We start from the raw sequence: 7242 nt of genomic DNA, 5'->3' as shown, positions 1-7242 counted from the left end.
AGAATAGAAGCTTTCGAAATGTGGTGCTACAGAAGAATGCTGAAGATTAGATGGGTGGATCACATAACTAATGAGGAAGTATTGAATAGGATTGGGGAGAAGAGAAGTTTGTGGCACAACTTGACCAGAAGAAGGGATCAGTTGGTAGGACATGTTCTGAGGCATCAAGGGATCACCAATTTAGTATTGGAGGGCAGCGTGGAGGGTAAAAGTTGTAGAGGGAGACCAAGAGATGAATACACTAAGCAGATTCAGAAGGATGTAGGTTGCAGTAGGTACTGGGAGATGAAGAAGCTTGCACAGGATAGAGTAGCATGGAGAGCTGCATCAAACCAGTCTCAGGACTGAAGACCACAACAACAACAACATGTGAACATGAATTGCCGAAAATAGTTGTCATTTGTAGATGGAGTCGCCTTCTGCACTATCTGATCATAAGTATCTGTGCACCCCTCCGTTATGTGGAACTGATCACTAAAAGTCATCAGAGGCGGTCATGACAATATAAATGGAGACGGGGTAGTCTGTTTTCTCTAGGAAGGGTAAACTGCATATCAGGTCGGTCAGGGTACGTCGGTGACTGAGAATCTCATTCGATGTCACTTGGGTAACATGCCATCATGAAGAAAGAAACCCTTCTAAAACTGAACAACGTTTGTTGTTAATGAGCTTGCAGTGAGGTAGAAACGCAGAGGAACAAGTACAGCTGAATCAATACCAGCCACACCTCAAGTTGTGACGGACAGGAAGAATCGATCACTGCGCAGGTTGATTGTAAAAATCACGTGATACAAGTGCAACGAAACTCTTGAGGGTTCATTATTTCTACCAGCAGTTCAGCTAACAGAATGATTTTGTATATTAAAAAGAATGGGGTAAAATGCTATAGCAGTCACTCAGAAGCCACATGTTTTTAAGCTCAGTGCTAAGCGAAATATTACGTAGTGTAAAGGACGATGTCACAAGACAGTGGTTGATTGGAAACGAGCGATTTCGAGTAATTAAGCACGCTGCACCCTGAGAGAATCCGAATTAAGGGTCTTCTGGGTTTTTGGAATGCATGGAGAACGTTACCACTCGTCGTCTGTGATGCCAACAGTGAGGCATGAGTGTGTTACAGTGTGAAGGTGTTGTGCATGATTAGACTGCGGTCCCTCAACTCCGCTTATAAACTCCTAATTTGGAGGAATATAACATTTTATACCGTACAGGAACACTTCGAGGGCGATCATTGTTTGTATTAGCATGACAACGCAACTTGTCATATGTGAAATTTAAAATTTCCCTGCGAATAAATTTGTTCGAAGGGATTTCGGAATTGAAGCCTGTCGTCGTAGCTTCACTCCACAGTATTTCCTCGTGATGACTGGGTGTTGTGTGATGTCCTTAGGTTAGTTAGGTTTAACTAGTTGTAAGTTCTAGGGGACTGATGACCATAGATGTTAAGTCCCATAGTGCTCAGAGAAATTTGAACCATTTTGAACCACAGTATTTCAACTGGACACCGGAAAGTCATCTTCAGGTGAGCGATAGAAAACTGACGAAGACGTGCTCCGCTCCGCCCTACGTATCGTGGTAACAGTATAGCCGCGCTTGCGTCAGAGTCACGGCGACAGAAGGATCTCACCGCCCGGCGGCAGCGACCTCGCTAGTGGGACAGCAGGGATCAGCTGCCTTCGGCGTTGCCGCTCGCCGCAGTCATTGGAGTATTCTGGCGCCTTCGTCTGGAGAAAATCTCGGAGATGACGGTGTGCCACGCATTATCCAGCTGGTGGCCGCTGTCACGCCTCATTAGAATTTCCGTGATATGTATTTCGGCGGTTTCAGTCGGACAACACAGCTTTGTTTCGGCATGGTCTTTCCTCAACCTAGTTTACCTTTCACGAAGATTATTTTGAATAGACTGACGACAACACCATGGGCAGCCCCTTGTCTTCCACTTTCGTATGGAGGATTTTAAGGAAAGAGCACTTGTATCAGCGGATCTGAAACCAACTGTTTTTTCGAGGTACGTGGATGATACTTTCGTTGACTGGCCCCATGGAGAAGATTAGCTAATGGAGTTTTTAGGTCATCTTAGCTCCATTCATGAAAACATTCGATTTATTATGGGAATAGAGAAAGACAGTTGTCTCCGATTCCTGAATATTTTGGCTAGACGGATGAGTGTGGGCTCTCTGTGACGTTCTGCTTACCATACGTCCACTCACACAAATTTGTACTTGTACTCTTCAAGATGCAATCACCCATCCCAAACCATGAGTGTGCTTAAAGCTTTTGTACACAGGACCCATAGAGTGTTGGGTGGAGATAGTTTACCTAAAGACCTTGCACATTAGGGACAGTGTTCTGAGACAACGGATACTAGACACGGCAGTGTAACAGGGCTTTCAACTAAAACCAAGAAGCGAGGAGGAGGATAAAGAGGAGAACGCGCCAGCAAAGTCCCTAGCTTATCCTTAATAATAACAAGAATTCTAAGTAATTTTCAGGTGAAAGCGATTTTCCACCCACCATCTAAGATTTCGTATCAGATGGGATCAGTGAACTACAGTTTGTTATTGTGGAAGGAGGGAATTTCCAGGATACCTTGCCAAGGGCTGTGGCCGATATAGGACTAACAACGCGCACCGTAGAAGAACGTTGCACAGAACATAAACGTTGCACTCACCTTCTGCAACCTAGCAAGCCCGCAGTAGCGGGACATTGTATCTCAAACGGATATTCAATGGAGTAAACATTAACCAAGCAACACCTTTTTGGGACTCAGTTATAAAAGAATCCGTTGAAATACGCATCACGAAAAATCTAATGAAGCGTGACAGCGTCTACCAGCTGGATAATGCGTGAATTCCCGTCATCTCCGAGATTTGCTGCAGACGAAGACGCCAGAGTACTCCCATGACTGCGGCGAGCGGCAGTGCCGAAGACAGCTGATCCTTGCTGTTCCACCAGCGAGGCCGCTGCCGCTGGGTGGTGGCGTCCTTCTGTCACCGCTACTCTCACGTATTCACGGCAATACCGTCAGCGCGCTATATAAGGCGGAGCGGAGAACGTCTTCGTCAGTCTTCGATGGCTCACTGAAGTTGACCGACAGGTGTCCAGTCGAAATATCGTGGAGTGAATTTTGCGACGACTGGCTGCAATCTCGAAACCTCTTCGAACACAACCTGTCACAATTCAGCATCTGCAGGACGCAGTGTTTATTCGAGAGTAACGTTCCTGAAATTGACCGGCCTGCCCTGAGTCCCTTCCTTAACTCAATGGACTATGTTCGATTAGGATTTCTCTCCAACGTACAATTCTATGTCTTCCCTGGTTTCGACTCCCAGAGAAGACATTCAGGGACCGCACTGAAAGTGACCCCAGCATAGTTCTAGCCATCATCAAGGCGAAGGGAGGACACGCCCCACAATAATGTCCACTAATAGGTGTCCCGATGCTTGAGATTGTAAGTAGGCTGTTTATGTTTTCTTATTGGCAACGTTACGTAGCGCTCTGTATGAAAATCACTGGCTGTGCTGTGTGCAGTCTGTGGCTAGTTTGCATTGTTGTCAGCCATTTTAGTGTTGGGCAGCTTGATGTTAACCCCACCAATACCATTATTTCCACAAGGACTACAGTGGGTCTACACCTTTGCTGACTCACCAATACCATTATTTCTACAAGGACTGCAGTGGGTCTGCACCTCTGGTGGCCCACCAATACCACAATCGGGTCTACTCTGTGATGACCTACCTACCAATATTCTTCAAAACGTCGAATGACTCTGCTGTGGGTTTGCTCTGTTGTCGCCCATTACCTGTCTGCATGTCAAGAGTCAGCACTGTCTTTCCGTTGGAAGGACAACACTACTTCTTCAAGACTGCATGGAAATCCACTACTTCTGTGTGCAATTTCTTTTACTAATGAGACTTTGTGAAAAAAAACTGTAATTCCTATTATGATGAATGATCAGGACTATCTTCATGGACTGTGAGAAAATTTTAGCTTCTGACCAACATTGTATAAATAAGTGTGTGCTTTTGATATCTTTGCTATTGTAATTATGAAAAATTTTATCAAATCATTATTGGCCACTGCCCAAAACAATTTGTAAAACTTTTGTGGGTAGCATGGGGGCTATGTAAGTAGGCTGTTTATATTTTCTTATTGGCAACATTACGTAGCGCTCTGTATGAAAATCACTGGCTGTGCTGTGTGCAGTCTGTGGCTAGTTTGCATTGTTGTCAGCCATTGTAGTGTTGGGCAGCTGGATGTTAACAGCGCATAGCGTTGCGCAGTTGGAGGTGAGCCGCCAGCAGTGGTGGATGTGGGGAGAGAGATGGCGGAGTTTCGAAATTTGTAAAAACTGGATGTCATGAACTACTATATATATTATGATGTTAAGGTAAATACATTGTTTGTTCGCTATTAGAAATCTTTCATTTGCTAACTATGCCTATCAGTAGTTAGTGCCTTCCGTAGTTTGAAACTGTTATTTAGGTGGCAGTAGTGGCGCTCGCTGTATTGCTGTAGCTTGAGTAACGAAGATTTTTGTGAGGTAAATGATTTGTGAAAGGTACAGTTTAATGTTAGTCAGGGCCACTCCTTTGTAGGGATTTCTGAAAGTCAGATTGCGTTGCGCTAAAAAAAAATATTGTCTGTCAGTTTAAGCACAGTCATGTATAATAAGTTCTAAGGGGACGTTTCAAGATCAGATACGGTGTGAAGAATGTGGTGAAACAGTTGAGGCGGAAGTTAATAACAATTGCCGCCACAGCAGCAGCGGAACCATAAATAATTAATTTTGTAAGTGGATTTTCTTTTATTTCACGCAGAACAACGAAAGGTTCCAGGCATTATTGTAAAGAACATATAGTTATTTTGCGCTAATACAGAATTCGACTTCTAGTAAAATATTTGTTGTGAAACGGGCTGTAAAAAGGGGGAGTGGAAACAGATAGCTAACAAGTAATGTCTTGGTACAACGGACATTCTGTTCTAGGTATATTTTTGTGGTGTGCGTACTGTAAGACCTTCGGTACACACACCATCAGATTATTTGACTTGTCGCTCTAACGAAGTAGGCGAGTGTCAGCAATATGTCTCGTGGTCTTATCGTGGCGTGTTTAACTTCTGCCGTTAGGTCAGACGATGGAAATGCCACTCGCACGCTTAGAGTAGCAGATTGACGGTGACCTGTTTAGAACTTGATTAATTTTCACACACATTTATTAAAGTAACAAAAATCATAAACCTTACTTAACTTGATTCTGGATGCTATTTACAATTGACAATCTGAAGTTCCTTTGGTCTTGGTACATTAATCTTATTCGCACGAATCTCTGATACTTGACAAAGTGTCTATACATTTCTCTTCATAGCTATGTACAGGAATATGATAACCTTGCTAGGCGCAGACTGAAACTTGACTGCAGACTAATGCAGAAAAATGCAGACTAATGCAGACTAACTAATCAGAGGTCTGTACACCGTTGTAATACCTCGTGCGTTCAGGTATCACTGCGCGAGTGTGATCCGCGAGGAGAAAAGGTTCTACGTTAGCAGCAATCTAATTGGCTGCATTGCATATTAATACGCGGATCGGAGGAAGCAGAATTTGGTCCGTCTCTAAGGCAGCGCCATCTCGTAGTGCGGAGACGGACGAGCGCTGCACCTGCGCTGTTGTGCTTAGCGAGGAGCACTCTACCGGGAAAGTTGTGTACGCGCTGATTACGTGGAACTATGTACACAACAATTTTATTTTCTTACAACTGCATTTACATACATCATAACCGCACAGTGTGTGGCAGAGGATACCCTGCACAACTATTAGTCATTTCCCCTCAGTTTTAGTCGCAGACAGAACGAGGGAAAAACTACTGTCTATACGCCTCCGTTTGAACCCTATTTTTGTCTTATCTTACCTTCGCGGTCCTTAGGCCACAATGTCGTAGATGACAGTAGCACCGTTTTGCGGTCAGCTTCAAATGCCAGTACTCTAAATTGTGTCACTAGTATTTTCAGCAGGAATTGCCATTTTAGTTCCCTAATCATCTCCGCAAAACTTCTGTGTTCCTCGAATCCACTGGTAACAAATCTAGCAGCCCGCCTGTTAACTGCTTTGATGTCTTCCTTTTACCTGACCTGATGTCGATCCCAGACACATGTACTCAAGAATAGGTCACGCTAGAGTTCTACGAGGGTTGTCCAGAAAGCAAGTTCCGGTCGGTCGTGAAATGGGAACCACTGGAAAAATCGAGTAAAGCTTTGCTTGCACAGATGTGTTGGGCAGTGTCTTTAGTATTCCCATAGATTGTACCGCATTGCTCTTTTCAGTGTTGAGTGAACAGTGAGCACGTAAAGATGCGTAGGGAATAGCATCTCCCGCCAAGTTTGAGGACGTGGTTAGAGATTTCGCCTGTGTCATGCAGCCCACATAACACAACTGTCGAGCAGTTCCTTCTCCATCCCAATTCTCGGCCGCACACTGCAGATGCAATGAAGACGCTCGTGCAGTGTTTCCGATGAGAAGTATTTGATGACCCACAATACAGTCCGTAATACGCCCCCCCCCCCCCCCCCCCAAGTCCCATCTCTGCTCACAAGAACCGCTGGCTATGAAGACAAAATTTTTCCACAGATAACGAGCTGCAGAACAGGGTAGATAACTTGCCAAAAGCACGGGTGGCTGCTTTCTATGACGAGGGTATTGGAAAGTTGATGCAACACTACGAAGAAACTACAGGGTGTTTCAAAAATGACCGGTATATTTGAAACGGCAATAAAAACTAAACGAGCAGCGATAGAAATACACCGTTTGTTGCAATATGCTTGGGACAACAGTACATTTTCAGGCGGACAAATTTTCGAAATTACAGTAGTTACAATTTTCAACAACAGATGGCACTGCGGTCTGGGAAACTCAATAGTACGATATTTTCCACATATCCACCATGCGTAACAATAATATGGCGTAGTCTCTGAATGAAATTACCCGAAACCTTTGACAACGTGTCTGGCGTAATGGCTTCACATGCAGATGAGATGTACTGCTTCAGCTGTTCAATTGTTTCTGGATTCTGGCGGTACACCTGGTCTTTCAAGTGTCCCCACAGAAAGAAGTCACAGGGGTTCATATCTGGCGAATAGGGAGGCCAATCCACGCCGCCTCCTGTATGTTTCGGTTAGCCCAAAGCAATCACACGATCATCGAAATATTCATTCAGGAAATTAAAGACGTCGGCCGTGCGATGTGGC

The sequence above is a fragment of the Schistocerca cancellata genome, chromosome 7, assembly GCF_023864275.1.
Source record: "Schistocerca cancellata isolate TAMUIC-IGC-003103 chromosome 7, iqSchCanc2.1, whole genome shotgun sequence".
Lineage (NCBI taxonomy): Eukaryota > Metazoa > Arthropoda > Insecta > Orthoptera > Acrididae > Schistocerca > Schistocerca cancellata.
The sequence above is the reverse complement of the archived record's forward strand: the minus strand, read 5'-3'. Positions refer to the sequence as shown.